A 20819-nucleotide genomic window follows, 5' to 3' on the forward strand; every position below is an offset into this window, starting at 1 on the left:
TCTCTTCAATTTCCTATTCTTTCTTCTCTCTTTGCTCTGTTCTCCTTCACTCATCTTATTCATATCACTTTAACCATACATTCATCCATATTTAATTACTTTAATACATTTACATTTGCTGATGGATAGACTTGAAGCGCTGATGTTGACCTTTGTAACACAATGCCTTAATGTTCTTATCCAAAGAGGCACTTGTTGGAATATGAGATCTTCCTAACATCTGAACAACGGTATATATGTGACATAAATTAAGCATAAAATGAGAGTAATTATTTTATTTTAACTGTAATTAAATAAAAAGCTTGAAAATGAAAATTTTTAATCGTAAAACATATCTTCATGATAAGATATGATAAAGTAGTAAATTAAAAATGTTTAGACATTTATAACAGTCAAAATAGGCATGCAAAAAAAGGCAATAAAAACGTAAAAAAGGCACAATAATCTTTGAAAAAGGCATTATAAATTAAAAAAAAGAAATATATTTTATCAATAAATTTAAATTATATCAACCTAACTCACATATTTACTTCGTAGGTGACACACTTGACTTATAAAATACTACCCCCCCCCCCCTGTGATTAACTGTCTTTTCACAAACCTTACATAACGAAACTGTTCCATCGGTTGAAAACACATGGGCACCAAATTCACTAACATAAGCATGAAGTTTACTTTTCAATGGTTTACTGAATTTAAGCATTCTACCTAAGCGATCTTATACCTTCAGGCACCCGACAATAAATGACTGTTCCTGACTCAAATTCCTTTCTCCTACAATAATAAACACGTGTAGCACAAAAATGTAACAGTAAGATTTGAAAATATGAACGCAAACAATTGAAAATGTTACGTGACAACTTCTACAGGGACATAATTTTCTTTTTACTTCAATTTTTATTGTACCTGAGTTTTGGAATGTACTTCACTCCCACCCCTTCTACTAGTAAACTTCCAAGCGTTCACGACACAGAGCCGAGTGCGCGTAAGCAGTACTGAGTTACTGAATATAGTACGTTTCAGAAATATGTCCGCGTTTTCCAGTGACGAAAGAGCTTTCAATATTGAATCATATTTTCGTACGAGTACTGTCGTCCGTTTCCCTATGTCGCATCCCGGTTTTCCCCACCTGCTTCTGTTCGCCCCTTTGTAAAGTCTAGTAGCTGGGCTATCTTAGCTCTTTTCTGAAAACATTAATTTCTGTTAGGAATTGGACGTCTACGTAATATTATTCAAGTGTTTAAAATAACTTAAATAAAAGGGCCTCCTTAAGTAATTAACTGTCACGTGATTTCCCCCCCCCCTTTCTACAACCCTGCGACAAAACCACTTGAACGGACAGTAGATAGCATTTCTGAGTGATTTTATCTTTTCGGATCAGGCAGAAGTGAAGATTGAATTTACAGTACGTAAGGTACTCTTTTATAGAGTAGGTACAAAATTATTTCAACATGAGTTACTCGTACGAAGGACGAAACTGGTAATTGGAATTAGGTACAATAGTCTATAGTGCGATAATATGCACAAAAGAACTGAAGCCTGTATCGAAATGAACGGCCACCATTTTCTAAAATGTGTTTAAATATCCATATTATAATTATTTTTCAATTTAATTTCATTCTCTATATAGTACGCTAATGTGCTGTAACAGTACAATATACACTGCATAATTAATACTTCCGAATGGATAGCTCAATTCGTGTGTAAAACACTAAGTGTTAATACAGCACTGTATTTTGATTAAACAAAAACCTAATGAAAATTATCAAACTCAAAATTGCGATATTTCCTAGTTTACATAAATGGATGAACCACTTTTCTTCCCTCCTATACTTAGTAAAGTGATTTGTATTTTACGCCAGTATCATCGAACTCCGTCGTGGAAAGGGTAGCAAACGGTGTTTCCTGTTTCAATCGTTAATAGAAAGGTATAGCCAGGTTAATATTAAAAATGTTAGTAAAAATAAAATGATGTCCCTTTATGTAAACGAGCTTAGTATTTAAAATTATAAAGCTGATTTTTGGTATCGTGAAGACATGACAATATTATATTTGTAACTGTGGATTGTCGATCATTATTCATGTTACACCAATAGTATTAAAGCAGATTAAGCACCGAAATAAATTACTTTTATTTACTATTGTTAGTAAAGTTAGTCATTGTTCCAAATATTTAAATTTCATACACATTACATTACAATTAGAAAATTGCAAATATACAAGAAATATTAATTTAAAATTACAAAAAAAGGCACTTATTAGTAAGAAACACCTTAAAAAGGTAAAATAGGCAAAATAAAAATTGGCCCTACCACTTTGATTTACTCCAAATCATATTTATATCTATGCAAATAATGATTTACTTTCCACCCAGTAAACAAGGCATTTTGCCAAACATCACACTGTTACCTGCATGACAGCCTCCAGAATCATACATGCTGCTAATTATATCGAGGGATGATACTCCTTTTCATTATTACAGTGGATGGCAAAATAGTGATTTTTACTTCATTTGTACTGTACTTTTTATTATGGGAAACACTTTTTTATTCACTGATTTGAAGTACCATTTTTTGACCTGGGGAAAGTACGTACTCTCCTTTTATTTGCTGATTTCTCATCGGGAGGGGGGGGGATTTTTTCAGATGTTTGTAGCTATGTTCCAAGGAAACATTAAAGCAAAGAAGTCCCAAGTATTGCCTAGATCAGACGTGGGCATTTAAAGAGATGCGCCGTACTACTCTGATTGCTGCAACACGCATCACCTGTTAACGTAATACTCAGCGGTGGATCGCGTGAAGTATTGAAACACGAAACGTTAAGTAATTACGCAGCACAAGAAGATGCAGTTTTCTGCAAATGTTATTTTTATAAATAATGACAATGAAAGAAAACAAATTTTCCAAAACAAGTACAAACTATTTTACAAAAAGCTGAAACATAACTTTACTTCTAATTTAAACAATTACTGTAAAAACCTTATAAAATGATAAAACGTACAATTCCACAACAGTTAAAAAGTAATGCCATAATCTGAACCTATTTGTTTTGAAAGGGCATCAGTCACTAATTTGCATCCTTTGAAAATAAAATTAAGAAACTAAGGAAAAATAGATTCTTAACAAAATATCAAGCAGATTACCAAGAAACAGAAAAGCAACAATTAGGCTATTTTTTAAACTTCTTACTGTAGTTCTTTGTTGTTTTTGTCAACTTACGTCAATTGACTCATGTCCTTAAAAGAAAGGATTCGTTTATTCTTCTTCGTCACGTAAATCAGCAAGTGTTTCAAAATTTGGAGTTATGTCAGACATTGCAATTGTGAGCTGATAGAATAAATTTTCGTCCGAAATGCGTGATCTTGATTTGGATTTTACAATGGCCAATTGAGAAAGAAACTGTTCACAAATAAAGGTTGAGCCAAACATAGAAGCAATTTTGATAACAAAACTCCGAAGGTGTGAATATTTTACTTTGCAAAGTTGTTTAAGCTTATATACATCTAAACCAGCCATATTTGTGCACTTGCACTTGGGGTTTAGCGGCCAGACGCGCTAACCGTTACTCCACAGGTGTGGACTACTATTATTATAAAAATAAAATAAAAAAAAAATTTGTTCCATTAAAACGAGTCTTTTCATAATGTCGCTCAACGTGCCTATAAAATTTTGTAGCATAATAAGCACCTAACGCTTTCCCCTTCTTTGCAACAAAAGAATTCATTTTCCCATTCTTTGTAGAAATTATATTTTTGGACTTTTTTACTTCAGGAGCTTCCTTAGAGAGCGACTTTTTTTTTAGTGAAATCCACCGCTGACTGCCAGTATAGTGCTTCAACCGGTCGGACAGGTACCCCAGCTAGGGGTGTGGAGGGAGGGAGATCACGTCCTTGCGTTCGACTCCGTTCGACATGTACTACTGATGCCCACGTCTGGCCTAGATAGTGTTTTCCAAAGTTTTTTAACATGTGACACATTAAAGTTGTAATTAAAACCCTGCAGCACACTCATATAATCTAAACCAGCGATTCCTAAGTAGGCGGGAATTTTTTTCATAAAAACAAGTAAAATACGATATTTTTTAAGAGTGGTCCATAGTGACACTTGTGACAGAAAAGGTTGCAGTTGGAGTTTTTTTCCATTTCCCCATATTAGGCATGAAGATTATTTTGTCAAAATTTCTCCATTCCATCATATTTCCATAACATTCCCCGAATGCTGAATGGCGACACACAGAGGGAGCTGGCCTAGTGACGACTGGGGTTGCCTGCTAGGAACTTGGGTACACAGCAAACCTTAGTGTGGTCAGCCGGTGTAGGTTGGGAATGTGCCAAGCTTGAGAGTGAGCGCAATAGATCTACCGTATTGGCCCGAGTGTAAGCTGCACCCGAGTATAAGCCGCACCCTTAATTTTAGGGGGAAAGGAGAGAAAAAAAAAAAAAAAAAGAAAAATTGAGTGCAGAATGAGAAAAAAAGGAAAATTGAGTGCAATGAAATTTACCTGTCACATTATCCAGTTACAAAACTGTTTACACTATTTAAACACTTCTTCTTCAATTACGGTATTACGTGGGTAAATCACCAAAAATACCGGTACAACTAATCACCGTCTTCTCCAATGTCACTGCTGACTTCACTACTACTGGTACCGGTATTTGTTTCATCACTGTCACTTTGTTCATCACTCTCCGCCCAAAGTACGTCATCCTCACTGCCATCCAGAGCATTAGACACGCAGCATTTCTTGAAGCCTTTGATGATTGAATCTGGTGATATCGTGTGCCATGAAGAGAGAATCCACTCACACATAAGGCTGACAGATGGCTTCTTGATCTTCCCAGATGGAGTGAATGCATGACCCCCTTCTAGAAGCTAATCCGAATACTGTTTTCGGAGATGGTCTTTAAAAGGCTTGTTCACGACGACATCAAGCACCTGCAATTTTGATGTCATACCTCCAGGTATGACGACTAGGTCTGTCTTCAATGCAGTAATTTTCTTCTTTACTTCGGGTGTAAGGTGACCTTTAAAGGCATCCAATACTAACATAGCCCTCTTACAGAGCAGCGCACCTGGTCTGCGATTCCAAACCGTAGCTAGCCAGTCCACCATTAGTTCGGTTGTCATCCATCCTTTCTCTTGGCAACGAATCACTAATCCCTTAGGTAAATTCTCCTTGGGCATAGTTTTACGCTTCAGAATAACGTACGGAGGCAGTTTTCCTCCATCTGCCGTAACCGCCAGCATCACAGTGATTCTTTGTTTTTCATTTCCAGTTGTCCTCAATGATATGCTTTTCGCCCCTTTATTGTCAACTGTCATATTGCTCGGCATGTCCCAAAATACGGGCGTCTCGTCAGCATTGCTGATCTGGTGTAATGGGTAAGAGTGGCGCTGACGCAATTCAATGACATGCCTCTGGAAGTTGATGAGTTTCTCAGTAAAATCCTCTGGCAGTCTCTGTGCTAATGAAGTGCTTCGTCGGAGAACAAGGCCACTTCTACGCATAAACCTGCAGCACCAACCTATACTCCCATGGAATTCTGTCTGTGGAATGTTTAGGGTCTTCGCTATTTCCAACGATTTTACCTGGATTACTTGTCGAGAGATAGGCATCCCTTCTTTCCTTTTGTCTTGTACAAAGGAAAGGACCCTACGTTCTAGTTCAGGGTATTTCCCAGCCTTGGGTCCTCTGAAAGATTTTCTGGTTGTATTGGCATTTTTCAGTTTATCCTCCGAGGCGATCCAGCGCCGCACATTAGACTCATCCACACTAAACTTTTTGCCGGCTTCTCTATTAGACGTACTCCTAGCATGACGAATAACTGCAAGTTTGAAACTAGCGTCATAACTGCGCCGAATTCCCAAGCTTGTTGAAGCTTTTCTTTGTACGTTTCCGCTCATGGCTGAACCCGTAGCTACGTACAAACCGTTTTAATCTGTCCTATCATACAAAAGAGTACGATCACTGTAATATGAAGACTGGTACATTGTTGCGTCATATACCATACGACTGCTGACAATTTCAACCACTAGCGCGTGGCATTGTTGCTCCATTTCAAAATGATAAAATTACCGGTAGCAACATGCGCCACATTTCAAGTTTAAATTTATCGGCCGCGCAAATAAGCCGCACCCCAACTTTTCGAGTTTGAAATTTGAATAAAAAGTGCAGCTTATATTCGGACCAATACGGTAATATGGTTGGATTCAAATTCAATTCAAGGTTGGTACAATATTTTAAATTTACTTATTTGACAACCCTGGCTGCGCATCAGTCATTCTCTTCTTTGCCAATCACACATATACACAATGTTTACTAAATGAGCCATTCAGAGCAGAAGTGGTGTAAGTCAAAAATGGGTAATGAGGGTTACAGTAAATATTCTGTAAAATACAGTGCAAAGTAGCAATTAATATTCAATTTATTTAAACTATTAATAGTCAGTGGATAGCAAGAAGGACATATTAATTGCTACTTTGCACTGTATTTTACAGAATTTTTACTTTAAACCTCATTACCTAATTTTGACTTTGACTACTTTTGCTCTGAATGACTCAAATGTTGATTTGTGCCGCTTTTGCTGAAAGATGACTCTTGTGAACTCATTTTTTAACTACTCTTTTCACTTTTATTTTTCCAATTCTTGCTACAACAACCTTCATTTTCTCGCGACACACTAGCGAATCACTGACTGCACACTGGTTGAAAATGGTTGGTCTAGAGTCTACACTTAACCGAGTACTGAAAACCTTTAGTATGCTTTTCAAGGAAAAAGTAAGTACTGTAAGGTGTTATGATACAGAGACAAACTGTACCCTCTCATATTTTCTCCAATAAGGTGATAGAATAAAGCAGAGTATGATTTTGAATTCAATCGTACTTAACAATGCCGAATCAACTGCAAGGTTATCTAGCATAAGTAGAATTGGTGACAACAAAAAGATACTTTAGTGAAACGAGTCTGAGGATATGTTACCACACATTCACTTTAAAATTGGTGAAAACTCAGGAAAAACCCAATCAGAGAATCAGGCAAAGCAGGATTTCAACTCAAGCCCTAATCCACTTTAAAAAGTGTTAGTTAGCAATTCATTACAATTTTGTGTGAAATAACAATGTTCCTAGTTCATCAATATAGAAAGAAAGAGGTCGCATACTTCCTACACCCTTAAACTGGCAATATCTGCAAACGTCGTTATTTTAAGCATTTATTATAAATTATAACATATATTTTAAAATCTGTAGTGCTCGGGAAAAGTGGCACAAATCAAAAATGTAAATTTTACAGAAGGAAAAAACTGTCTTCACACTGGTTTATGTCGATTTGATTTACTTATGTATGAATTATTCTAATGGGAGAAATACTAGTCTCTTTTCCCAAGTGAACAGATGTTCTGTAAATTGTCAATAAAACAATTTTTTTTTTGTGGAAATTGACTTATGCCATTTTTCCCAAGCATTGCAGAAATGTTGTAAAGGCGAATATCCATTCATAAAATGACAAGAATCCTGTTTTATAGTTGTTATTATACAGTAGATTACTGATTCTAACTAGTGAACAAAATTAACAGTAGGGCAATCCAGGGTAATTTTGCAGTATTAAGTTTTTTTTTTCTCAAAATGTTCAGAAGTGGTTATAGAAATAATTTTTTGTTGTTAAAAGTTTTATTTGTTACCTTTATAACATCAACATAGTCATTATTTTTCCTTGCACCGTTCATTCACAACAGAAATTTAAAAATCTATTTTTAACACTATACATTTTGAGAACTCGGCCAAATTTTGTAGTAAAACAGAGTTAATTTCGCAATAATATTTAGAAATAAATATTTGTACAAAATAATTACAAAAAACTCTTATTTTATTGAAATATAAATAAATTTGTAAATTAGAAATTACATTTTGAACATTCTTCTAATCATAATCTTCCTCAGTGCAAGACTGGTATATGAAGTTCTTACAGTATGATAAAAGCCCTCGACACTTCTCATGGTACCACTGTTTGACCTCAAACACTGAATCCATGTCTCTCCATTAACATCATTCTCATTGCGTTTTGAGGCATCCGGCACAAAGTGTTTTCACCAGTTCTGATCACTTTATTTCTTTTTTTCCTCTTTCCTTCTTGTCTGGGAACAATGTGATGTTCCAGAAGTCAATGGTCTATCCTCTTTATTCTTTAAGTCTCCTGTCGGCACATTTTCTCTTCATGAGCTAGCACTGGGTGTATCTTCAGAATCATAAAAAACTCTGACAGAACTAGAGGCATGCTTCCGTTTCCTCCTTGTCATTGTTGGGATTGGGAGAGGTAGAAGAGTCTGATTTAGGGATGGTTCTGAACTCTGGTTGGGATTGGTTGAATTTTGAAGGACAGTTGTGGCTGGAGTTTCAGAGATCTGATTTGAAGTTTCTTGGACACTGTTGGACGTTCCATCTGATGCTTCATGCAATGAAGAAACCTTCAGGACGTTGTCAGGAACAGGATTTCTATTGAGAGGGTAGATCCCAGATTTAAAAAATCCACTAACAATGTTTCTTTCCGTCACTGATTCTTTCATTGCAGACTGGAAAACCTCAAAGAAGTCTTTCCTAGTAGGCTTGTATTCACAAGTTTTGAGATGACCTCTAAGTATCCGCTTCCAACTCTCTTTAAGGGGGCCAAAGATGGAAACATCCAGATGTTGAAGGAGATGTGTGCAATGGGATGGAAAAGGAACAAATATAAGATCATTTTCCTTCCTGAATTGTAAGGCCTCTGGGGAAATGTGACTACTGTGCAAATCCATAAGAATCAACACGGGCCTAACTGGAGGTATGGTCTCGACAAAGTGCCTCAAGAAGTCCAAGAAGATGTCAGAATTGATCCACCCATCCTTTGAGACAGACACTTTGCTCTGAAGTGGTGCATTTTCACGAAGGTTATCCGTCATCCTCACTCCTTTAAAGATAAAAAATGGGGGAACATGCTGGCCTGAAGCACTTACAGCCAGTAACACTGTCGTAGTTTCGTCTTTTTCTGCTGCAGTCTGTGTCTGCACTCTTTTGGAGCCTTTGAACAAAACAATTTTATTTGGTTTCGTCACCATGGTAAACCTTGACTCGTCGAGATTCCAGATTCTATTCGGCTTGTTTTTCAGTCCCGATTTCTCCAAAATGTTTTCTAGAGCATCGTAAAATGCATCCAGATTGGGATGTGTAGCTACTTGATTAAATGACAAATTCTCAGGCTGACGCAGACTTATGCCGTATCTTCTCTTGAAAGAACTCCACCAGTCCCAGCCAGCTTTCTCATGTCCATTTCTGAAAGGATTTTCACCTTTTTCTGATGCTATCTGAAAAGCATATCTCCGTATTTCATTGGCACTAAGTCCAAAATCTAATTCCTGCATTTCTATGACGTAGGATAGCAACCTTAATTCTTGCTCGGTTGACAAAAAAAAAGGCCGACCTTTCTTGACCAGGGGCATATTACATGGATCAGGAGTGACTTTTAAACGGGCTTTCAATGTGTTGTAGGGGATGTTAAATTTCTTGCTGCTCTGATAGACTGTCCACCCACAATTGGAAATTTTCTCCAGAGCTCCCTTTAAATCACTTTCATTATATTTTTTCCCGTATTTCCCCCTTGGTTGTGACATTCTGAAACATACGAAATATTTAAACTGAGTTACATTAAGTATCCTTGTACTTCAATATTTTTATTTCTGCAAAACTAAACTTTTTGCAAAAGTAAAACTAAAAAAAAAAAAAATATAGTAACTTCTTTATAGCAGACGAGGCTCGAACCCGGGATATTTTAATTATTTGTTCAATAATTCTAATATTTTTTCAACTTTAGTGTCGCATTTAATATTTATTTTCTTTCCACTAACGCAACTATGTAACAGGAAAATTTATTCTGACGCAGAGAATTTCAAACCCAGCAGTCTTCAATTTGATCTTGGTAATGTTATTTACCATAATGCTACTAGTAATTAAATTTGTATTGATAATAATTTACTGTTATATTGTAACTTACACTGATTAAACTATTTTTTATTTTCACACTTGTACTCCTTGCGGGAGAATGCTAAAGCTCTGTGCCATTAAAGTTGCTAAAATAGGTAAGAAAACCTAGATGGCAAAAGCAGATTTTAAAGCAAAAAATGGTCAGAATTTAATAAACTAACATTCAAACTGTTCAATACAATAGGATGCGTATTTTCTGGGCTAGAGGGCCGTGGTCTGTCGGTGTTACAACCAAACGTTTCGTCCACTGCTCTGGTGGACATCTTCAGTGGCGTGGTACACGTGTGCGGAGAGATCTGCTGTGTGTATCAGGAACTGGCATTGAGACTGGTAGCACGTCAATATTTAAAGTGTGGGACTGTTGTTGCTTGTCGTTGTCGCCGCAGTCCGTACTAGTGGCTTCGGTGTTCTGATTGTTTGTCGTAGTGTCTAATTGTTGGAGAAAGGGTTTGATGTGTGTGCTTCTGAGGGCCGGATACCAAGCTTTGTTGACCTTGAGTCCTTCCTCCTTACGGTTAAAGATGTTTTTGTGTTTATGAATCTCAATAGCTTCCCGATGTAACCTGGCATAGAAGTGTGGCGTACTGCTTAGGATGTCTGTGTCCTGGAACCTGATGTTGTGATCCCCATCATTATAAGCATGCTTGGCTACGGCCGACTAGCCTGGAAAATACGCATCCTATCAACGCCAGCCGTGAAAGCCTACATTCTAAGATTGTTCAATGCAATGTTAAGAATAACATTATCATGCAGTAGTACTTACATTGTTACACTTTTCAGCAATATTACAAGAACAATTTAATCACTGCTTCACAAGCACTCACTATGCACAAATTTTCTCCAACATCTAACAAATATAGTTGTAAATCTTGCCATAGTGTGTTGTGGTCGCAAACAATGGTGAAAGAGGGTTGCAGGTAGTGCTGCCATCCACGACAAAAATGTAGACTTCCTTATTAACTCGGATAATTTCGCAATATGAATTTATTTGAAGTACTGCGAAATAAGCCGTGCTGCAAAATTACCCTGGTTTAGCTTACATGCAGATCGACTTGTGATGGATGAAAAAAAAAAAAAGAGACGAAGATTCGTGCAAGGACAGTTTCTCATATTTTTCTAAACATTCCCAAATATCTTACAACAACACAATATCTTGAAAATCTCCTTCATTAAGACAGAACGAACTACTCAAAGAAAGAGAAGGAAAGAGAGAGAGAGAGAATACAAGGAATGTTCAAAACTCTATGCAAACACTGGATCTCAAAGACATAGAAATGAACAAAAATTCTGCTGTTGTACAAATATGGAAAATGCTTCTGTTGTTAATGGTAAGAACTTAAGAAGATAACTGTTCCTTCAAGGGAAAAGAAGAGAATGAAAAATGCAGTGTCATTGCGCAACAAATTCAACGAGATCAAAAATGGACTAAATCTACTTGAATATTATTTAACACAATATGTGAAAAAAAAAATTGCTACTTACACACTAACAGAATATGTTACAATTCTACGGGAAAATTAGATCACTGATTGATTACACAATTTTAGAAGAAATGTCAATTCAAATCGAGGAAATAATCCTGAATGTATTGTAGTTAGAGTAGTCAGACATATGTCATAAAAATGCAACCTACACTACAGTTCCGAACATTGGAAGTGGTACAGTTCTAGAGCAATGTGGAACACCCAAAGTTTCTTTCTAGTTATGAAATGTCTTTAATGTCTAAATTCTCATGTTGTCAATGCTATTAAGATCTTCTTATGAAGTGAAGGAATATGAACGAGTTGCAATGTTAATATTTGATAACATGTTTAGAGAAGTAGTTCAATTTAAAATCTAAAGAACTAATTGCACAAAAATATATACATTTTACTAATGCCGCATATATTGACATGTAGTCATCTGCGCCTCTGCCTACTTTTTGGCGATTATGATAAAGAATCTGATGCTGGGGCACCTAATAGGTCGGATTCTGTTAGCCTCGTATGATAGGATGATGTGAGTATGGAACTAGGCAGGATGGCTGGAGATCAAGGTGGTGATGATAATGACAGCGAAATGAACCCAGGGTTTGTTGCCGAAAGTTACACAGCATTTGTTTTTAATGGGTTGAGGGAAAGCCCCAGAAAAAAATCTCAACCAGGCAATTTGTTCCAACCAGAATTTGATCCTGGACCTGCTAGTTTCGAAGTCAGACATACTAACCACTATCCCAAAGCAGCAGATTTAATGAAAACGTATGACTTTGTAAATTTAGGTAACAATATAACAGAAGAGCAAGAATCATCTTGCAAATAAAGTTATGCTTCTTAGGCATCTTCTAGAGCAAATAACAAGATTCCACATATACAGAGGGAACCGTAAGTACAGCATTTCGTCTGCGGATGGACTGAGCACTTTTTGATTCGACGCTTCTCAATTATCCTATCATAATATCATCGAGGCAGCGTAACTCCGCCTTCCAGGCGCTCCAACCTCAGAAGTGGGTTACAAATAAGCCATTACCAGGAGATCAGAAATGTCAAATGTCAACCTGGTAACATTGGGCGGGGGGAGGGAATGTGTCATTCAGTCTTTGAAGTCCACACCTGTGGAGTAACGGTTAGCGCGTCTAGCTGCGAAACCAGGTGGCCCGGGTTCGATTCCCGGTCGGGGCAAGTTATCTGGTTGAGGTTTCTTCCTCAAGCCAATATGAGCAAATGCTGGAAACTTATCAATAAATTTAAAAATGCAGTTATATTGTCAGACTCCAAAGCAGCTATTCTATCAATAGTCTCTAAACACACACCTTCATATCAAACAGCAGAAATAACTAAAACGCTCTCTCAATTAATATCACTCAATAAAAGAATTGTATTCCAATGGATACCATCCCATTGTGGAATCCTGGGAAACGAGAATGCGGATGCTTTAGCAAAGAAGGGGCAGCACTGCTACTTACAGACCTGTTACTAAATCTATGTATTACTCTGTGAAGAGATTTATTAAATCTACATACTTAGACTTCAACAAACAAAATTTGATAACACAATCCCAAGGGAAAAAATGGAACTATCTGCATCAAAATCCACAGTTAATTCCCGATTTACCACGAAAATCGTCTGTAGCTGCATTTAGATTGGCAACAGGCCATGATTGTTTGGCCAAACACCTGCATAGAATTGGAATATATCAGTCCCCTAACTGCCCATTGTGCAACTCAAACCAAGAAATGGATTCGGAACACCTCGAAATCTGTGCTTCAGTGGCTGGCCATGATAATATCTTTGAAAAATATTGGAGTGCAAGAGGTCAAATGACTTTATTGTCAAATGCCTGGCATTAGAAAACAACAACAACAACTTTTGGTGTTGGGCCCCGGCATTATCACCTTCATCTCATTCAGATGCTAAATAACTTAAGATGTTGACAAAGCATCGTAAAATAACCCACTAAAATAAATAAAAAATCTATGAATTCTTGGTAAGTACATAAAGTACCGAAAAATAATTATTCTAATAATACAATAAACTATACTTACTTACCAGTACTTACAAATGGTTTTTAAGGAACCCGGAGGTTCATTGCCGCCCTCACATAAGCCCACCATTGGTCCCTATCCTGAGCAAGATTAATCCAGTCTCTACCGTCATATCCCACTTCCCTCAAATCCATTTTAATATTATCCTCCCATCTATGTATCAATGAAGTGAAGAAAACTGAATAATGCTGAAAATTTGAATTTTTGGACTTGTCCAGTTTTTGTTACCAACCCTTCAATTTTTATGTCGAAAAGGAAGCAAAAACGAGCAAAACTGTATTAAACTTTTTTGTTTCAAATATCTCAAAGAATAACTCCCTGAAATTAATGACATTACTTACGGTTCACCCTGTATACATACTTGTATGAATGTCACTGTCACAAGTAGTAATGTCAACAACAATACTAATTCGTCTAAAGATATAGGACAAAGTTTTAAAATAATTGCTTTGACTTTAATTAGGAAAACCAACCAAGCACAAATTGAAGACATGCATAATTCACTTACCTCTCAGTCAAGACTTCATAATCATCTTTGATTACTTCCAGCTTAATTTCCTCTTTTATTTTAACCACACCAAATGACTCTTCCTGAAAATAATAAAATATGTAATACAGAAAACTGATACAGACAGATTGAATAGCAAAGGGGCACTGAAAAACAATGAAACATAAAGGTAAGGTCACATGTCGCTACTTTTGCAGCGCTACTTTTATACTGCAGCTGCAAAAGTTGTGTGTCGTGTTCACACGTCAGCCAAAAGTAGTGCGCTGCATGCTACTTTTCGTGCTGCGCAACCCGAGTGCTGCAAAAGTTGCAACTGGAGGTTGCGAGTCTGTTCACACGCAAGGCGCTACTTTTGCAGCCACAGTCATGCTACAGGTTCCCATCTCCGTGTTGACTTCTCAATATACATTTTGTGGTTATGTTCGCATTATTAAGAAACTCATGCGAAAGCTTCCTTATCTATTATTTGCTTTTCTGTCGTATCTAGTATTCAGAAATTGACATTATTTTTACTATAAAGCTTTTAAAAACGCCTATATACTTAAATGATAACCAACAGTATATTCACGTAATCAATGTTGGCAACCCTCCTGTTTGGAACTACGCTATGGAAAATTGTAAAAATGAATTGCATCGTCACCAATTATGCTCAGACTGTGTTGTGTATTTAATAACTGTCACAAATAATTTATTTTCATCACATTTAACATTACAATATATCTAAACAATAAAAGTATCATTGGCACATTTGGGTGGTAACACTGGTTGCAACCGCAGCAAAAGTTTCAACAAAACTGATATCAAAAATGCTGCGGCTGCAACCCTGAGAACCCTGTTCACACATCGCTACTTTTAAGTTGCGCGCAGCATGGAAAAGTAGCGGGCAGCAGGTTCGGCAGCCGCTACTTTTCGGGTTGCACCGTTGTTCACACGTCGCAGTACAAGAGTTGCGCAGTTTTTTGTACTGCAGCACTGCAAAAGTAGCGACGTGTGATCGTACCTTAAGAAAACTTGAAAGCAACTAACATATATGAGGGCTTTTCAAAAAGTTTCTGCACTGTGAATCCTGCAGTGGAGACAGAAGAACCGAGAAGGGTGAGGGTGGCGGATGTGGTAGGGTATATTAAGACGAGTCAACATAGCAAGTCTGTTGCCATAGCAGTTAGTCTGACGGTTGCTATGTGAGGCTGAACATGGCAGCAAAATTTGAAAATTGCACCAAAGTCGAACAACGTTCAGTGATACATTTTTTATGGGCAAAAGGTGTACCAGGTTCACAGATCCATCAAAGAATGTGTGCTCAGTATGGTGACAATGCTCTCTTGCATAGAGTCGTATGTGAGTGGATAGAAAACTTTGAAAACAGCAAAACTAGTGTGACTGATTCCGAGCGCTCGGGTCATCTAGTGACAGCCTCAACTGTTGAAAATGAAGAACAAGATAGGGATATGATCCTGGAAGACCGAAGGGTGATGATAGAGGAAATTGCACAAAAACTGGATATCAGCATTGGATCTGCGTATCCTCTGATCTACGATAATCTTGGATTCCGATAAGTTTCTGCCAGGTGGATTCTAAAGCAACTGACAGATGTGCATATGCGCAACCGCATAGCCATGTGTTCCCACCATTTGACACGTTATCGTGAAGAAGGTGACAACTTTCTGCAGAGGACTGTAACAGGTGATCAATCAAATCAATCTTCTTAATGTATCCAGCTGTTTGCTGACAACATAAAGTCCGCTATAGTCCACTGTAGTCTATTCAGTTGTTGTTTTTCACGAGAAATGAGGGGTATTTTGATCGGTGTTCATTATAGATGCCTGTTGCTAGTAGCCAGAGTTGGGGTGTAGTCAATATATACTGCAGGGCTGTGTCTTCTGCAACCGGTATTGATGAGTTTAATTTAATTCTTTTGTGGTTTATGGATGGACAGTATAGAAGAATGTGTTCCAGACCTTCATCATGATTATTACACCACAGACAAGTAGGATTATCAGAAATTTGAAATCGGTGTAGGTACAATTGAGTGACAATGTGACCTGTTCTGGCTCTTGTTAAAAATGTTTGAACATGTCTGGGCAAGTTTTTATACATGTCCAGGTCATTTGGTTTCTTTTGTACAGACTAAAATTTTTCCTTTGTCAGAAGAGAGTCAATTGTTGATCCATAGGTTTGTAAAATGAGACTTTACTGAAGCAAAAGCACTGGATAGAGATATCACTTGAAGAGGTCTTGGTTGCAAATATGTTGCCAGTTTTGCAATATTATCGACTTTCTCGCTTCCAGGTATACCGCAATGACTAGGTATCCATTGAAATGTTATATCCTTTTTGAGTTCTTTTAGTTTACTTAGTTGTTTCTGAAGTGGAATAATTCTATGTGCATGTAGGTTTGGTACATATTTAATTATATTAAATATAGCCCCCTTGGAGTTGGTAAGTATGCAAATAGATTTTTCAGAAATTTGAGTAACACACTGAAGAGCAGCTTCAATAGCTAGCTATTCAGTGTCAAGACTGGAGGAGGATGAACATGGTATGAAATAACTTTCTTGATATTTTGGAATATAATACCCTGGTCCTGATGTCCCATTATTAGGATTTAGAGATCCAGCTGTATAAATTTGAAGATGATCCTTATATGTGCTGCAGAGTAGTTCCATGGCATCTAACTTAAGAATGTATGGAGGATCATTTTTGGAATGATTTCCTGGAATTTGTATGCTATGTTCTGGAATCACCCATTTCCATGGAGGAATTTCGTTCACAACTGGAGTTTTAGCAATGAGTGTGTCTGTGATATAGATTGGTAGGTGATGAAACGTGGGTTCACCATTATCAACCCGAGAGCAAGAGGAATAGCATGCAGTGGAAGCATCGAGGATCTCCTGTCTCCAAAAAATTCAAGACACAACCATTAGCATACAAGGTGATGTTGACTGCCTTCAGCGATTCTCTAGGCCTATTCTTGAGACATACCAGGAACGGGAAGTAACCATCACAAGTGCATCCTATTCTCACATGCTTAGGACGAAACTGAAACCTGCAGTTCGCTCTAAAAGAAGAGGGAGACTGTCAGATGGCGTTCTGTTGTTGCATGACAATGCAACTGGTTGAATTGTTTATGCCTTAAATTTAATTAAATTGTTTTGTATTATAATATAGCTCAACTTATGAATGATCGTTTGCGTTTGTAAATTTAATAATCTGATTGGCTATATATTGTATACTTTTAGTAGAGCCATCGATGTAGCTCAGTCGACAGACTCGCTGGGCTGCTGATCCGGAGCTGTGTTCGGGCTTGGGTTGGATCCGCCTTTGGACTTTGGTTTCTTCGGAGGTTTTCCCCAGCCGTGGGACTGAAGCCGGATGGTCTATGGCGAGTCCTTGGCATCAACCCCTTTGATTTGATTACCTGGTTGGGTTTTTCCGAGGTTTCCCCCACCGAAAAGGCAAATGCCGGGTAATATTTTGGCGAATCCTCGGACCTCATCTCATCTCACTACATCTCGCCAAAATGTAAAAAAATGTAAAAAAAATTGTACAAAATTGTAAAAATTGTAGAAAATTACTAAATTGTAAAACTATAAAAATTTGTAAAAATTGTAATTGTAATATTGTAAAATGTTGACATGTTCCACATCTTAAAGCTTCATTGCTCATGTAAGATCTATGGAATAAAATAAATGAATGAATGAATGCCTGTCTGCATTCTGCGGCCCACACATTACAAACTATAAGAAAACTGAAGTGAGAAATCATGGAGCATCCAGCCTATAGTCTAGATTTGGCGCCATCTGATTTTAATTTTTTTGGGCCACTTGCAGAGGCTCTAGGGGGGAGGAGATTTTCAAGTGACGAAAACGTAAAGTCAGCAGTGCATCAGTGGCTATGTGTGCAACCAAAGACTTTTTATTCTGATGGCATTAAGAAATAGGTAAGATGCTGGAAGAAATGTATTGAAAAACTGCGTGATTATGTGGAAAAATAATGTAGTTTATTTGTTTATGCTGCAAAGAAATGAAATAATATGACACAAGTACGGAAACTTTTTGAAAAGCCCTTGTACTACCACTACCACCACTACCACTACCACTACCATTACCACTACTACTACGGCATTACAGCCCAAAGTCAGATTATGTAACTGTACCACACATTTTGCTCCACCTTGTATATGGAGATTGTCTTTGTGGTGAAACACAACACGATCTTATTATCAGGAAGGTTCAGCATAGAGCAGTCATTTAATAATACTCACCTCGGTTTCACACTTCTCCACAGGAAACATAAATGCCTCTGCATTTTCCTCAACTTTCACTTTCCATTCTGGAGCAGAGCTGGAGTCTGCGCTTTCCGCTGCTGTGCAGGATGAAGACGAATTCTCTTCCTGTGTAAATCACAGACATAAAAGAGAATCGTTAATCAGTAAGGCTGAGACACTGTAGCAGTTTCTTAGTGCCGTTACGAGGTTCAGTACAGTTCAGACTTCAGTGTACAAGGCCTACATGACCTCTGTTTGACAGCAGTATGAAACATTGGAATACAGATACTAACTGCATAACCTACAATCTATACATATATTGGATGGTACATATAATAATTACCTGAAAGGTCTGATTATAGCACTTTTATTTCTTTGTGTTAACATGTTAATAATGTCAAAACAAGTGTTTATACAAATTTTGGCCATTCGAGCGCAATTATGAGGCCATGAAGAAAGTAAGTTTCCCTGGCGCCGTTTACAGAAAGTAAACACAATTTTATGGAAAGATTTATTGGAACAAATACAGCAACTGTTGATCTATTTTTCAACATATTTCACATCAGAATTGAGATATTTGTCATACCATGGGATCAGCTTTTGTATCCCTGTATCGTAGAAGTCTGCCGCCTAGGATCGGAACCAGTGTCTGACAGTCGTCTCCACCTCTGTTGATCCCACATAGTATACACTGGTTCATTTACTTCCACATAATTAAGCAATTCTAGATGGCACAGATCATATGCCATTATTCTCAACACACATTACTGCCAAAGGTAAAGGTACAGGTCGTCCCTATACGTGCCATAAAGGCACTTGGGGGACATGGAGGTAGAGCTCCATACTCTTATTTTTTTTTACTTCATTATTTGATGGTACTGTATCAACTACGAGGTTAGTTAGTGTCGATAGGATTGGTGATAGTGAGATGGTATTTGGCGAGATGAGGCCGAAAATTCGACACCGATTACCTGACATTCCCCTTACGGTTGGGGAAAACCTATATTTAAAAAAAAAAAAAAAACAACCAGGTAATCAATCCAAGCAAGACTCGAACCCATGCCCGGGGCAGCAACTCTGGATCAGCAGGCAAGCACGTCAGCCAACTGAGCCATGCCGATGGCTTATGCTTTCTTGACCCTGGCACTAGAATAAGGTGATGTGGTCGGCACCACGCTCTGATCACCTTTTTATCTCTGGGAAAGACTCGGGACTCAATTTGATAGGATGCTAGTGAACCTCGGGGCTGTTCTGAAAATATGGCAACAATAAAATCCTGTCACCACCAGGAATCGAATCCGAACCCTTCAGTCCGTAGCCAATTGCTCTACTGAGCCATCCACTATTTTTTTTATTACATCAACTTTACTGCCAATGTGCTACTGGTACCCATAATTCTATTTAATTAAGTCAATGATAACCTTATTCCTTCCATTGAATTCTCCCTGGACATTATGAGTTGACAACATAAGTCTCACTTTCAACATTGCCTGAATGTTTCCTATGATGGAATTTGGAGCGGTGGTTCACTTCTTCTGAAGAATTACCATCACAATCCCATATTATCCCACTTGTCTTGTTTGTGCTTTTGCTAGAGTGGATAGGCCTAGTGTTACATTATTATATTCATGTTTGTGAGGATATTACTGGTAGTTATATAGTGATACCAGCGAATAGGGATTATAAAGAATGGACACTTCGCGTCGGTACCTTTGATGTAGCCGGACTGATTTCAATGACCTTCAAGCCAGCTAAAGCGTGAGATTCTGCTTTCTCCCTAGAGTTGGCGCCGACATCACACCAACTAGCAGTCGACACAGCGGAAATATAGCACATACAATTAATACATCTAGGTACATTATGTACTCAAAATAAATTGGATCCATAAAATAATAAATCCGTCATTAACTGTAATGTCTAGACTCTAGAGTTCCTTTATAATGAGAGTTGAGACGTTGAGCCCAACAACAATTAAAATATGTAATGATTTGATAGCGCTGAAAATGGAAAAACAAAACTCTTACGAGAAGTAAAACCATATGCCTATATTATATTATACAAATATTAAACGAATTCGATACTTAATTTTATAATGTATTACATTATTTTATAATATAATTTATTATATCTGAAATATAAAATATTATTATTACAACTAGTTTGTCACTGAGAAATAAGGAAAAGCTGTTAACTTGAATTTATTTGAAGCAAAGCGTTACTGGATTATGCAATAAGGTAGGCGATGTTTGGATCCTGTGTCTCAACTCTATTCTCAATAATTATTATCTTAGCGTATGCTCGATTACACTACCTCTAGCGCTTGAAAGTGGAACTAACCGCTGGCGCACAGAGAAACAAAACACAAAAAAATTCGCTTAGTGTCCATTCTTTATAATCCCTACTCGCTGGTGATATCGTACAGTACAGTAAACCAACCTGATTAGCACAATAATTCTAATCATACCTCTTATTTATACTTAGTATATACCAGTAGGCCGATGGTAAACAATGAGA

The sequence above is a fragment of the Periplaneta americana genome, chromosome 6, assembly GCF_040183065.1.
Source record: "Periplaneta americana isolate PAMFEO1 chromosome 6, P.americana_PAMFEO1_priV1, whole genome shotgun sequence".
In the NCBI taxonomy this organism is placed as follows: domain Eukaryota; kingdom Metazoa; phylum Arthropoda; class Insecta; order Blattodea; family Blattidae; genus Periplaneta; species Periplaneta americana.